General features: G+C 36.7%; 1 protein-coding gene across 1 annotated transcript in view; it reads right to left on the reverse strand.

Moving 5' to 3' along the window:
* Positions 1-16129, reverse strand: part of PTPRK (protein tyrosine phosphatase receptor type K) — a 397462-nt gene that overhangs the window by 88384 nt on the left and 292949 nt on the right. The window lies entirely within an intron of this gene.

The following is a 16129-nucleotide window of genomic DNA, read 5'->3' on the forward strand; positions in this document are numbered from 1 at the left end:
ATTAAAATGATTACACAATGAAAATCATGGCCATGACTACATATACACTAGGGTTTCACTAGAAATATACCAAGGGAATTTTTATATCTTGCTCACACATACTTCTTCACTACAGAAAATAGAGCCTGCAGTAGGTACAGCTGCAGCCTTGTGTCCTTGTTGGTGTAAGGTCAAAACCACTGAAATCATGCAAGAAAGTGAAATACAGCACATCTCTTTCTGCACCTAAGTGTCCTGTGTAACTTGCACTTATGAAATGAGAATCCCAACCACGGTAACAGTAAGCCAAAAGCACAGATGGTATATTGAAACAAGGAAATATCAATCACTATAATCCACTTAGACAAAGTTTTCAGGACAAAGCACAGAATTTTAGTTTCAAACAACAGAACAAACAAATTCTAAATGTAACATAAAGGTACTTCTTCAGAAAGATGACAATGAAATGGGAGGAGCTATTGACTTTGTCAAGGGTAGAGAAATCTTGACTAACTAGAGGTCCGAACAATTATCAGGTGCAAGAAGTTTAACAAGAGCAAGTGCTGGAGTCTGGACCTGGGATGAGGCAGCCCTGTGGAAAGGGATCTGAGGGTTCTGGTTTGACAGCAAGCTGATTCTGAGCCAGCAGTGTGTCCTGGCAGCCCAAAGGGAAACTAGGCCCAGCACTGCCACTGAGCAAGGGGAGGGGTTGTCCCACTCTGCTCTGCACTATGCAATCTCACCTCAGGCACTGGATGCAGTTTGGTTGCCACAGCATAAGAAGCACGTAAAACTATTAGAGAGCATCCAAAGGAGGTCTACAAAGATGAAGGTGAAGGATCCAGAGGGCAAGATGAATGAAGGATGGCTGAAGTCCTTTGGTTTGTTCAGCCCAGAGCAGAAGATGCTGGGGAAGCTTCATGGCAGCCCAGAGCTCCTCACAAGGGGAACAGATGAGGAGCAGTGAGCTCTGCTCTCTGGTGACAGCAACAGGACCCAAGGGAATGTCATGGAGCTGTGTCAGCAGAGGATTAGGTTGGCTGTCAGGAAAAGGTCTTCACCAGAGAGCATGGAACAGGATTGTCAGGGCAGTCATCATGGCACTGAGCTCCAGGAGTACAAGTGTCTGGACAGTGCTCTTAGAGATAAGGTTTGGATTTTGGACGGCCCTGTGTGGAGCCAGCGGTTGGAGTTGGGTATCGCTTCCAACCCCTATGATTCTATGATCCTTGTGAGCCCTTTCCAGCTCAGGATATTATACAAATCTTTTAGTCTGAAGGAAAAAAAATTGTGCCTATTTGCTTCTATGATCTCTTTCTTTCTGGGTTTTGAAAAAATGTGTTCCCTTTGCCCTTACGTACCAATTTATCACATATATGGGAAAAAATACAAATGCAAAAATAGACGTGCTGGGCAGTAGCCTTCTGAACATATTGTATAATCCCACAATAGAGATGTGAAGCTGAAAGATATCACTGAAAAGTTCCTCGAGAGAGATGTGAAGAGAAGGAAGAAAAAAAAAAATTTATAGAATAAACAATGACTCTTCACCAAGTACCAACAGGTGAGAGGCAGTTGTAAACATAGAAGCAACACAGCAATCTACTGAAGGACCTGGTAAGAGTCTTCAAAACACAAGTATTTCTTTGGCTACTCTAAGTATTCAGAAAAAAAACCAACACATATTCAGGCATTGCTTAGGAAAAAAAAAAAAAAGTATCTCTAAAATTGAAGTAATAATTGTTAACCTTTTTACAACACAAATGACAAAAAAGTTACACATTATGTGATATATTTTGAGGTCTAAAAGAGTAAATATTGTTTTGAACTGTAGACTTATTTTTCCTTTTAAAATGGATTGGTTTTCTCCTAATAGTAATTCTGCATTTATTCTACTAATCCGGGCTATGCTTCCATCCACCACACCAAAAGAACCTGAATTTAAAGTTTACTAGAACTGCTAAAAGAATTATAACATGGTACAAGCCATTTGGCCATGAAGATTGAGACCAGTACTGTTTGAAGTAGACTAATCAGTAGCAAAAAAAATCACTGTATTTTCATCTCGCTTCTTTCCTGACAAACTGTACAATGCATTCATACTGTGCAATACAGAACTTCAAAAAGAAAAGAAGAAAAAAAATTTGTTAATCTTAAAAAAAATAAAATTACAATTTATGCAAATTTTACAAATGTGCCACCGCATCAGAAGAGATACTGAAAAGAATCCTTTATTCCATAGTCAAACAGGAAAGAATGAAAGACAGAGTGTGATCTCACTTTCTCACAACTATTCCCTTCTTTGTCAGAAATTAAACAACTTCTGCAATATTGAGATGGTAATTAAAATCTGCCAAGTCTCTCAACAGCTTTGGTAAACTCTGCCAACAGTCCCACAGCTTCTAAAACGATGCTCTGAAACAACAATTTTACTCCTGCCTCCAGGCAACATTTATCTCAAAGATCTCTAGAGGTAAAGACCAATTGTTTTATATGACCACATCACAAAGCCTCCATCTGTAACACCTCACTAGAAAGCAATCTCCCAATAATTATTTTTCTCAGATAAAACATTACTGAATTTTTTTAGCAGGCTTCCCCCAAATCCCAGCATCTCATTAAGAATAATTCTATTCTAGATAGGAGCAAAAGAGACTGCTCATCTGCCACTTTTCCCTTTCCCTATCTTATGGGACTTGAGTTTACTGAAATATTTTCTTTATCCTCCTGTAGTTCTATTTCAATTCATGCATTCTCTTCACATCTCAGGGTATTGTTTCTGTACCACCAAACCTAGTGAATTCACTTTTACCCTGCCTTCCCAGTTGTTGTTTCCCACCTTTTCCTTTTCAGCCATATCTAGAACTTCTATTCAAAATGCCTGGGTATTCAAGTCCATAATGTCTTGCTTCTCTGATGACTTAGTAACATCAAAATGGCACACTCTGCCAAAGTGGGAAGAAATATGACTCTCTCAAAATCTACTCATTTCTTTACCTATCAGCTGGAGTTTCAATAATATTTAATAACAGCAGAAAGTCTTTACTATTTTCCAAGCATTAATTTACCAATTAGCCTTGTGAGACAAATAAGTGTTTATGCTAATTCTGCAAGGAGAAAAAGACACTAAAAGGTTAATAACTTGTTCAAAACTCCAAGGTCATTTAAGTGCCAACAGCAGAAGAAAACTGAGCAGTCCTCAGCTTCAAGTTCACCTATGCTCCAGCTTCCAGGTAGCAGTGGCTCACAGCAGCAGCCCTTCCGAGACCACATTTACACTCGACCTTCCACTGCCAACACAGAAATGCAAACTCCACTGCACACTCCTAATCTGTAGCTCCTTTTTAGAAGGGTTCATGCCATTTTTCCTAGAACAAATTTGAAAGCATAGCACTGGCTTACTCATTTCCAAGATAATATTCTAAACTTAGTACCTAGTTTCAATGAGGGGGAGGATTTTGAAAGATTTTTTTGAGTTTAGAAATTGAGTGAAGCAAGACTTCCTTTGTTTCATAACTAATTCTGTTTTCAAAACTAAAATAAAAAAAATAAAATTAAAATATTTCTCAAGATTTTCTCTACAATGGAAAGCATATTTAACACAGAAGACGGTTCCTTGTGGTGATGGCATAAAACACTTCAGCCTCCTGTTGCTGTGAGAAATTCAATATCCTGAGAGTGTCTCAAGCTCTTAAGCATGAACATCCTGACTGGCAGAGTCATATCCTCCAAAAGAAAAATAGCCATGAGACATATGGAGGGTTTGGTGATGGTGTTGCAATGCAAATTTTTAGATCAGTGAAAATATGTAATTTGTTCTTCATATGAGAAGCTGAGGAAAGGACCAGTTCAATCTGAATCTTAACTGGAGACTGCAGGGCACAATTTGTACTATTTTGCCTCAGAATGCCCTTCAGTCTGCATCATTTCCTCCGCTAAACCTACTGCCCCATCCTGACTAGCCCCTCTCCTGGGAACATGCTTCCCCCTACCAGACCGACCTTGTCCACAGCCACTGCTACTACCTCCATGCATTTCTCACTGCTGTTTACTGCCTGCCTTTTACTGCACCTGAACTCCATTATCTTCCTCCTCATCACCCTAATTGCATATCTTGTTCTAACAAATACTAGTATTTGCTCTTTGACTCGGATCCATCACCCAGTCTGACTGCTGTTACACTTACCAATTAAAAACAGAAGCACTGAGAGAATATAAAGAGAACAGAACCCCTCCCCCCCCTCCAAAAAAAAAAAACCAAAAAACAAAAAACACAACAAAACCTGAATAGTAAAAGAGATTTTTATATTTATACAGACTACTAAGTCCTCATTCCTTATTCAGAAATAGCATTAAGTAAGAGAATTACATGCACATGGTATTCACTTGCAACAATTTATGGATCAAAAAGATTTAACTCAATGTTATGGGATAAAATAAAGAACAGCTTCAGAAATTCTCCAAAGGTTAATAATCCAGGGATAGCTGGCAAAAGAGACAGAACCTGCTGACCTCATACCATCTCTGAACTGCGGGATGATTTAATAAGAAGCTCCAGATAACAGATAAAATGAAATTCAATTTCTTTAGTACTTGATAAGCAACACGTGATATGACAGGTCAATATCAGAGCCTCTTTGTAGAGATTATCTTCACTTACACAGAAATGGCAGTGAAAGGAAAAGACTTCAGTTACAGAAGGAACAAGGTGATATCATGCATTTCCTCAGAACCAATTTTTAATGATAAAACTTATTACCTAAACTAAAACTATCCCATCAAATAAGATTAACGAAGCATAATAATTCTTTTTGGTTTCCTGCCTTTCATCAGAAATCCTAAACTTTGTTTGCAATACACAGTTACATGAAATGGAAAGAGGATTAGATTTTCTGACCAACAGGTAAAACATTCTTTTGTTTGTATGAAGTGGAAAATTACCAAATTTTAAAGCACAGACATTTAAGATAAATATAGTGCTTCTTGAATAACACCATATGCTGTCATCCAATGCATCCTGCCAGAACATGCAATTTTTAATTGGAGTTGGCTTTCTGATTTATACATTTTTTTGCCCTCTTTGCCTCCTCATACTTTTTCTGGTACAGTAAAAGACTGTGGGGCTGACTTCAAATCTCTTCTTTACCTGCACTGACTGAAATTCATACCAAGTTTAAGAGTATCCAGTCACTCCCATTAATGACACAGAAGGAAAAAAAAAAGAAAAAAAAGGAATCTTAAGCTTAAGAGGGAGATACGACGCATATATCCACAGTGCCACTCACTACAAGAAGACATCAAGGCTGTGGGGTGTGTCAAGAGAAGGGCAACAAAGCTGGTGATGAATCTGGAGCACAAGCCTTATGAGGGCAGCTCAGGGGACTGGGATTGTTTAGGGAAGAGGAGGCTCATGGGAGACCTTATCCCTCAATACAACTATCTGAAAGGAGGTTGAAGCGAGGTGGAGGTCAGCCTCTTCTCCCAGGTAACTAATGATAAGACTAGAGGGAATGGCCTCAAGTTGCAAAAGGGGAGATTCAGGCTGGGTATCAGGAAAAATGTCTTCTCCAAAAGAGTGGTCAGGCACTGGAACAGACTGACCAGGGAGGTGGTTGAGTCACTGTGCCTGGAGGTGTTCAACAAATGTTTAGATGTTGTACTAAAGGGCATAGTTTACTGGCGGAATATTGGTGGAATGTGGATGGTTGGACTAGATCATCTAGGAGGTCTTTTCCAACCTTGGTGATTCCATGATTCTGTAAGTTTTGAGCAACATGGTGTTTATATCCAATAAAAGCTCCTACATACAGGAGTAAACGTATGACAATTACTACAGGATTAGTGGATTTAAGATAGCAACCCTGTAATTTGAAATGCATTGTTTATGACCGAGCCTCCTTTAATTATCTTGCCCTGACATTTAAAAATAAAAAAGACAAATTTTTCTGCTAATATTCTCAGTCTGAACACCCGTTGGAATTCCCCAGACTTTTCTTTATGAGAACATGAGCCTCTCTGTCCTGTGGCTTCTCCTGACCTTTCCAGGAAGAGTCTCTCCTTGGCAAGTGGGAAATAAAAATGAATTATTCTTAGATGTCACTGTGGATCCTGCTGCTTCCTCGGTTCATGCAAGGTCCTACAAAAACAAAATGTTCCCAAAATTCACAAAAATATTACAGTCAGGCTGCTGTAAAGAATTCATCTAAAAGACCACTAGAAAGAGCACATGAGAATGGCATGAGCAAAAAACACTGGAGGAAGTACAACCAAAACCAGAACAGCTGTGAATTGTGTAGTAAGAAAGCAATCTTTCTCGTTTGCTTATTTCAGCTGCTTTACTGTCAATTATTACTTCTGTTATTAGTGAACAATGAATTTTAGAGAAATATTTCTTATAGACACTAAGTTCCCTCTCATCCTAAACTCAGTTCAGATGGATGTATATGTAAAGTGTATCACTCATTGAACAGGACTGTACTGGATTTATCACAATTTTCAACAGACAACTGAAGTCTGAGCACAAGAGAACATAAACTCTGATCACTTCTGCATTTCTCTGAGTGATCTGCTATCTGTCAGCATCCTATTTGCCTTTTTGGTCGCTTAACTTTAAGCTCCTAGTATGTAAGCACGTGCTTTCAAGTTAGTCATCTAAATTCCATTTATTATTAGGTTAGAAGGATTAAAAACCAAGCATACATACAACATGACCAGTTGAAGAAATTTAGGAGGAGAGAAATTGTGCCTCAAAAGTATTCGATCATTATTTCCACTGGTAAGGAAGGCAATCCATGACAGTAGTGGATATCTACAGATATCTACAGCAGGTCTGATGACTTTCCTAAAGGCTGCATCTACATCAGCAACATGCACTGTGCATAGAAGAAAAGCACTGGGGCTTGAGATTTGAACACTGTAAACACGTTGCATGGTTTGACTAGCTGCATGTTGGACTCTTGAATCAGTTGTCAGGAAATGCATCACTGAAACCTATTTTCCAGTTGAATTTCAAAGAAATCTGGTTTGCAAATTCTGTGACAGCTCTGTGATACAAAAGAAAGTGTATGAATTGGGGACAGTCATGAAATTTCCATCAGAAGTACATTCCTTTACCAAAGCTAAATCACTAACAGATTGTCTCCCAGTCTCCATTAGAAAAATCCAGGCCAACTTACTTGAACTGGAGTATCCTATAAATAAATTATGTTATGAACAAAGAAAATCGTAGGTAAGGTTATATGTTCTAGAATATACATGATGGAAATCCCTGTGTTTCAAGGATCTACAAATTGAAAAGCACTGAGTTATACAAAGTCCGTAAGGAACACAAATCATACTCCAAATGCCTAAATTACACTGCAAATCTTGCATGGAAAACCCAGATCCTACTGATGTATGACTGTGAATGCCTAAGGGTAATGCTTGCCAGAAGATTACCTACAAATGTAATCCGGAATTGGATATTGCTCTTGGCAGAGTTTAATCTGTCTAAATATGCCCCTAGTGCTGGAGAAATGTAATAACTATGAAATATCTAAAACCAACGCATATTTCTTCAGGATCTTCTTGGGAGAACAGATCTTAAAACTAAGTTGATGTAAGAATATATGTTAAACAAAAATATGATAATAGAGGAAGGTCCAATTTATTCAGACATCACAAGAATGTCACGCATTTCAGTCTAATTTCCTTGAACAGTTTTTTTGTTGTTGTTTTGTGTTGTTTTAAATGAAAGAATAGTTCTTATTTCCTTTTCCTTTCTGGCAGATTTTTGACTAAATGCAAAATCAATTAACAGCATTGGCTTCATCTTTTAATAACTATTTAATGATTGTTTATTAATTGTTTATCTAGAGTCACGGACTGCCAACGTCCCTAGCCAAAACCACACCAAATTATATCACTAATTGGATCAAAACAGACTTTTCATATATTACTGGAATAATAGCTTCATAACTCAGGTACTTATAAAGTATGTGCAATCACTCATTTTCAAAGCTCACATAAGCAGGACATCAGGTAGGAAAGCCTAACTAAAGTATTATTTTTTTCTCCTATTTCCTCAAATCTTGTTCCATATTCCATGACTTTTGTCAACCAAATCTGAAAACTCGGGCCTTTAATCTTTTTAAATTTAGAAGCATAAAGAAATAGTGAACATCAAAGAAAAGTAATTCAAATGAAGTTGAAAGAAGTACAATTTGAGGTAATTTCAGCAGTCAGACACAAAATGAAAAATTAACAGGTATCTATTCTCACAAGAAAAACAGACTTATTGAACATCTCCTTTTTCAGATGCGCAACATATACAGAATACAACATAAATATGGATACAAACACAAAAAGAACCTGCCTTGTGTACTTCAGCAGCACTTCACTTATTTCTGATGTGAAATATGCACCCAGAATAAATAAAGCAATAGCATTTGTGCTGTACTAGCAATACAGATTTATTTTGTTGCTAATGAAGGTTATAAAGCTATTGCATGAAAATCTATGAGATTTTTCCCCTTTCATTTCAGTCAGCAACTGACTTATTAAGCCAGTTCAGAAATTTCTTATTGACCGCATACCTCAAGAAGCTGAAGAAAACATCTAAATTATTATATAGATAATCAGCTATATTACTATATAGCTGATTACTCTAATACACTAGTTGCAGTAGCAACAAGGGGATATTCAATATAGTCAAGGAGATATCTTTTTGGATGCAAAAATACAGCTGTCCTCCCTTCAGAGTTATAGTAAGCAATGAAATATAACTTCACGACTGACAACTATTTGCCCATTTCCTCAATAGGATGTTTATTTTTTTCCTTCCATGCATGATTAACTGTTTGTGTATCCTTCATGTGTAATCAATAACTGTGAAGCTTTGTATTAGCGTTAGAGATTAAACATCCCCGATAATAAATTCCATTGATTGCTCCAGTTTAGTTTAGCTGCAGGAATCCCGCTTTTTTTTTTTTTTTTAAAATTCTGTGAGTTTGAATTAAAAGGAGTTATATAGTCTAGGAGGAGAGAGAAAAAGCTGACATGGCCTCTTTAAACTCATTTTTCCAGATGAGCAAAACTTATCAAGTGTTGTAAAACATGAATCAGCGTGTCAACAAGCATCAAGCTGCAAGAGAAAACACAGGGAAGCCAGACATTTAAAAATTCCTATGAAAACTGTCCAGGGCTGCAATGTGGAGATTGTCACGAGTCAATTACAAAATTAACAGTGATGGGAACAAATAAACTTTTTACTCAGTTAAAAAAAAAAAAAAAAAAATGCAGGAAGGGCTACATTAAATCATCATCTAAACAACAACAAAAAAGAACAGACATTTATGCACATACACAAACACTTAAATTACCAACTCAGTGAACCTAACCACTTAGTAGTAGGAAGAAAGCCTTTACCAACACTTATTTGAATGCAAATCACCAGGTCACTCAGATGATACATTTTTCACTTCTCTCTGATCCACATTCGTAAACATTACTTTATAGCTTTGTTTACAGCCAACCTATTTGGATGCTTAGGGTGCTATAAGTATTGATGCAAAATACCTAAGTTGGAGGAGTGTAACAACACAAGAATTTTCTACAGATATCATAAAAGTTTCATTTTCTTCCTCTGGAGTATAAAAACTTCAGTTCTCCAAGTCAGGAAATGTAAATATCACCATACGAAATAAAGTGGCCAAATGTGGAACACAGTCAATAGTAAATAAATAGAAAACACAGAAGAAAGATTAAGGAATAAAACTACTGTCACATCCACCACTGATGACTAAGAATTGCAAACTGCCTGCAACTCTGTCCTTCTGATATTGTGCTTATAGGTAACACCTAGCAATAGCTATCATGGCATGCTCTGGCTCTTCTACTTTCACCAAGCCAACATATTCCATTATATCTCTATATATGTCATTATATATACCATCTGATCTAATACTTGATTTAGTGGCTGGCAATCCTGCCTGCAGTAGGGGGGTTGAAACTGGATGATGCTTGATGTTCCTTCCAAGTAAAGTCATTCTATGACATATAGAATTACAAATAGTTGGAGTACATATCTGTCATCTAATGTATGATGAAACATGGGTGAAACAAAAATTCATCCAGTGGCTTAAAGCACATACCAAAAGCAAAACACAAGATTATCAGTAATAACCTTTGTTAAATCATTACTGAGTTTCTACTGTGTGTACATCATACCTGTCTATTTCATAGCAAATCACAATAAGAAAGGACATATGAATGTCCTTTACCACCTGTAAATGATAATCTGTCTACAGCAAATCTGAGTCTTCTCCTCCTGGAATACAGCTAATTTGTTGCTGTTATGGCTCTCATTTAAATTTTAGATGAACAGCATATGTTCAACAGTGGTTGGTACCATGCCACTATAAAGTTATGAGACTGAGATTCTGATCTACTTAAGCTTTACTGCAGAGGAGAATGAATAAAAACCAGATTTAAAAAAATCAGGCAGAAAGTTGCATTTTAAAAATTATTTTTCTGTAAAAAAGCGTTAATGCCTGAGATAAATTACTAAAGGGTTGTAAAACTACATTACGGTATAAAATTACTGTTAGAGATTCAAATGATTGAAATAAAAAAAAATTACCAATGAGCTCCCTGTGAATGTTCATGAATTAAATCAGGAAGATTATATTAAAATATATACAGCATCAATGAAAATTAGAACATTTAACATCAAAAGAATTTTCATAAATCTATCACTGTATATATGCCTGTTGTCTACCTCCCGTCTTGCCCATGAAAAAATATTGGCATTAATCTTTTTTTCACTCCAAATGGCAAAATTCGTTGGCTTCTATTGGAGAGAAAAGTATTCCTCAAGTACTTGGACATTTAAGTACTTGGACATTTATTTAGTGATTTGTCTTCATTTTTTTCATAGATACAGTCAAAGCCAGGATTATATGTTGAAAAGAGAAGAATGATTGCTTTTTTTCATAAACGCAGACAAAAATAAAACAGGCTGGCAAAAAAGAATTCCTCTAACACTGAAGTCTTGAAGAAAACAGAAACAAGTTTCAAAGATGCTTAGAACTCTAAAATGGTGGAAAGGTGCCAAACAGGAAAATTCTTTTTATAGCTGGGTACCCAACTATCATGAAACTCATCACCCTTGAATTCTGATGAAACACTGGGACGTAAGTGAATTATCAACTTGTAAAAACTTGAATAATGCAACTAAAAAGCTGCTTAAATTATTGCTCAATGATTGAAGCTGATTCAATATCGTGCCCATTCTCTTTCCTGCAACCATCTGGCTACCCCAAGGTTTGTAAGGCCATTTTGGGAGCCTGGACTCAGACCAGGCATTGCAGAAGCTTAGTTCTTTTGGACATTAATACTGAGAATAAGTCCAAGTCTGCACAGAAGAGCTCTTGAGCTATTTTTTTCATGCAATGGAACAGGGGCCTAGTGACAAATAATGCAAAAGTAAAGAAAAAGTCTCATTCACAGAAGGAGGCATAGGCAAGATGTAAAAGTGCTTTCTAAAATATGTTGTGTAATCTAAATAATATATTTCCATTTAATATTTAACTGTATAGAAGACTCTGAAAGAAACTTGCCCTACTGCTTCTCGTTCAGCCAATTAGTGTTTCTCCGAGCTACTGTTTTCTGGCTAAACAGACACTTGGAAACTTGGAACAGATAACTACAATAAACTAAGATAATTTGTTTTAGAAACAATTTTTCTGCATACTTCCTGTGAGCACTTCTGTTTTATTCCATGGTTCCAGGACATGAAAATGCTACTGAAAATTGTTTAAGAATGTTTGCAGACAACAGTAAAACTAGGTAGGTGATAGTACAAAAAAAGTGGCAAAACCAGACATTTACTGGACGCAGCAAAAGGAAAATGATTTTAGATGCTGTTGATAGTAACTTATAATCCTTTTGAAATTAGATGTTTTGTATAGAATGTGATTATTTAATGAGCAATTGATCTTGCTTTATGCAGAACAGATGGTGTTGTTAAATGTAAAACCAACAAACCTAGTTTTCATTCACATGTAAATAGAAAGGATTAGTTTCTCACTTGCAAAAGAAGCCACCACTCTGTATTATGTCTTTTCTTATTCCAGGTATCTATCTAGTCCAACTGTCAATCCTATTAAATAATTCTACATTTTGACTTTCAAAAAGATACTGTACTAGCACAGTTGTCTTGGCTGCATAGTTACAGCAAAGCAACTGCTGATGTGATAGTGAGACCAGCACTATTCTAACAGTCACCCAAGAGAGTGTCAATCATGCTTGCTGAGTAAGTGGAGCATTAAATTATTTTTTTATGCCTGTGTTGTACATGCTGAATCACTGTCATCATACAATCACAACAGAATACAAAAAAGAAAAGCAGCCAATTATTCAAGTCAAGACCACACAGGCAGACAGACTATAATTTGGAAGTGTGGACTAATTGCTGGACACCAGTATAATGTCACAAAACAGATTTATTGATGAATGCAGTAAATGCTTAAGAATAAAAACAACAATCTCCACCATTCCAATGTATTACTAAAATGTTTAAGAATTCTGCTGAGTGTCTGTTAGTAATTTTAGAGCTAGCTTCTCTCTGCTGTAATTTTTTTTTGAAATCTCTTCTAACTCTTAACCTGTAGGGGTTATTTTGTGAGAACAAAATAAGCACACGTGCAATCTACTACTGTCACCTCTAGTCACTAAAATCAACCCACCAGCACATAACTGACAACCATGATAATTTGCTAAATTAAAAATCTGTTGTAGGATGTCTTTAATACACAAATACAAAATCCCTCAGAAGTAGTTTGAAGACTTAAGATTTTTCAAAAAATTTTCTGCTTCCCACTTCAAATATATTTGACTCATGATATCTTTTGCACACCCTTCTGTGGCATGTTCATATTAATACCTATTAAGACTACCTAGCAATTACTGGCCTTAATCTTCTGCTACTGGCTAAGTTCTCCATTACTGTCTTCTCACTTTCTCCTTGAATTGACCTTTGCAGTTATGGCAACTGCTGTCTCCCCAAGTTCATTAAGGCAAACATAATTTGAGATGCCATAATTTCAGTGAATATAAGTGGTAATAAGAAAACAATAACAACCACCAAATAGTTGTTTACCTTCACCTGTCCCTGTTGACTCGCATATCCGGAAGAGAGACTGAATGATAGCATAATAGAATTCTATTCGAAAAGGACCTCTGAAGGTTGTATAACCCAAACTTCTGCTCTAAGAAAGTGTATCAGGTCACTCAAGAACTTGTCCAGCCTATTTATGAATATCAACAAGGGGGAAGATTCTGTATCAGGCATGTCCAAGCCATGACCTGGCACAGCTCGCAATATGGCCACACTTCGCCCCTCCGCACTATAAAGGCAAAAGAGCAAGCAGCTCTGCTTGCCAAACACCCAGAAGTGCACCCATTGCTCAGTACCAACCGAACACTGGTGCACTATTAACCCCATCTGGGCTGAAAGCAGAGCAGGGGGAGGATGCAGTGCAGTGCCAGCTCAAGTGATGGCAAATAATGGTATGGCACTTCGATACATTAGCTAAACACAGTTCTGTGAATAACAAAAAAAAAAAACAAAAAAAAAACGAAAAACCAAACCAATAAAAATGCAGCTGTGCTTTCTATTTGGATAAATTATTTTGAAAACAGGTTTCAAGATTGCTGAAAATATTATCAATTTTTTGGTATATTTGTTTTTCTGTTCTCGGTTGACATAAACACATTACCTGCAAATTTTCAAACTGTATGTACTGAGCTGCAACTATGTACTTTACTCAAACAAAAATCTGATCATTTCTCTTTACTAGACTTTTCTAAGACCTATCTTAGAGAGAAATATCCCTTGCTTCACAGTCATGCCTTATTCATGCCAGTTTGCAGTATGTAGATTTATGAACAACTATTTTGAAGGATGAAACACAAGAATAGTAAAATTTCATCAAAAATCTCTGAAAAGCAGCTTGAGAACTCAATAAAAATTGCAACCACTGCCATCTAATCAGACTGGTGGGTTAGTTTCACAAAAACAAGGTGAAATATCCCACTTGTTTTGCAGTTTCATCGCTTTCTCCTGCTTTTTCTAATTTATTTTTAATATTCTAATATACATATTAACAGTTAAAACAAGTTTTGTTACTTATATATTTGATCTGGGTTGATCTGAATGTAATGCCTCCTGTTTTATGATGTTGGCCCATGACACCAGAAATGGCTGTTGGTGGTACGGCAGCCCATACCCACCAATACACTGGTATTTTTCCATTACACTTTGTTGCCATCTGACAGATGGCAGCAGAGGGGCTCTCTGACAATACAGCATCTGACATGCAAGTGTCTATGAAACAAAGTGTGAAATGGAATTCCAAGCAGAAAAGATTGCAGTCACTGAACTTTATCAATGTTTATGCTGAATGTTTACGGAGACCAAACAGAGAATGTGAACTTTGGGTGATGCATTTCAGCAGTGTCAACAGCTGGTCACCTCTGCTGGTGCAGGTTTTGACAAGCACAGTGCATTCAGGTTCTTGTTCATTGATGGTGAAAATGCACAGGTAATGTTGGTGACTATACTGAAAAACAGCGTTATGTAGCTGAGAATTTGTTCTATGAGACAGTTACTGTTCTCATTGGATCTGTAAAAATTTTCATGAAATAAATAGGAGGCATTACTTTCAGAGCAGCCTATCTATCTGTATGCAGCCCAAGATGATTGCTCTTCACTCAGCAGAGCCCAGGTAAGCCAAAAGTTTGGGCATTCATGTTCTACATCCTCCCAGGACTACATGCATGGAAAAATATAAAAGTTCTAGATGCAACCTCAAAGCTTGAGCTAATTTCTAACCACTTAGTGTTGTTCAGTAACAAGACTCCAAAGGAGCAAAGAATTGCAAAGTTCCCTACAAAACCTGAATTGTTTTTGAATCTCCCTTCATTCAAGCACTAGCCTCTGATAGATGGCAAGACTGCAAGCATTTCACTTTGTCTGACATAAAACTTTGCAGGGTTTTTTTAATTACTTTGATTTTTATTGCAGTATTTAAGTTAAAAGCTGAACAGAAGAATTTAGCTCTCATCTTTCCATACTGCCTGATGGTTGAGAAAAGAACTGATGAACCTCCTGTGATCTAGTCTGTATACTTTCCATCATAATTTAGAGAAGTTTGACAAGGGGTAGCTGTTGAAACAAAATCGCTGTAACGTTTTTAAGTTCTAATGGACTTTCTAACAGAATTTAAGAACAGAACTCAATCATCACAAGTATTCAGTGATGAAAGCGAACAAATGAAGTACTTGGTCAAGAATCTAGACACAATCATTTATGTCAGAGTCTAGCTAATATCCTTACACTTTTCCAATTTTTTCTGCCACTGTAATTAATAAAATTTAAGCTTCTAGTCTGTTATTAACTGGTATACTACTGTGGCAGTGCAGTGCTATTTTCTGCACAAAACAAGCAATCTGTGTTAACTGGTTGTGAGCAAAGGTACAAGAGGCTGATACAATTTATCTTTCACATCTAAGTATTTAAATGAAGCCAGTAACTGTCAGGAAGAACTAGCTTATTTAATAAATAGGTCTATCATCAGATATTTCTGCCAGGCTACAGTAGGGCTTCAAGACTGGCTTATCCAAGTGACAGACAGTCTGCAAGAACGGGAGGTATATACTCTAAAAGGAGAGAGCACAGGTCGTATTTCAAGCCTAACTCCTGAATGGTTTCACAGAAAAAAGGTCATGACAGCAAAGACTGTAATCCATGCTCTTCTTGTAGGGTTTTTTTCCCCCCAAGGAATAAGTGTCCCTTCAAGATGTTTCCTGAATTTGTTGAGGCTTTTAAAACTACTCTCCATTTAAATTCGAATGTGTTTTTTCTAGAGACAAAAATCCTTAGGGAAATTTATTTGAAATTTCTGGTTGCTGTCTTTATTGCTGCTGGCTCTGAACACTTGCACAGCTATCTTGAACAGCCCAGGACTGAGGAAAGTGTCAGGAAAAATGCCATCTACCATATAAAGTGTCCAAAATGCAGAGTTGGTATTAATTATTTTCATGTATGTATAGTTATTTTTATTAGGATTAATATCACCTACAGCAATTCAAATTTATGTAAATATAAAAT

Source organism: Centrocercus urophasianus, unplaced genomic scaffold, assembly GCF_019232065.1.
Source record: "Centrocercus urophasianus isolate 14NV4802_14NV808 unplaced genomic scaffold, USGS_Curo_1.0 seq_10, whole genome shotgun sequence".
Lineage (NCBI taxonomy): Eukaryota > Metazoa > Chordata > Aves > Galliformes > Phasianidae > Centrocercus > Centrocercus urophasianus.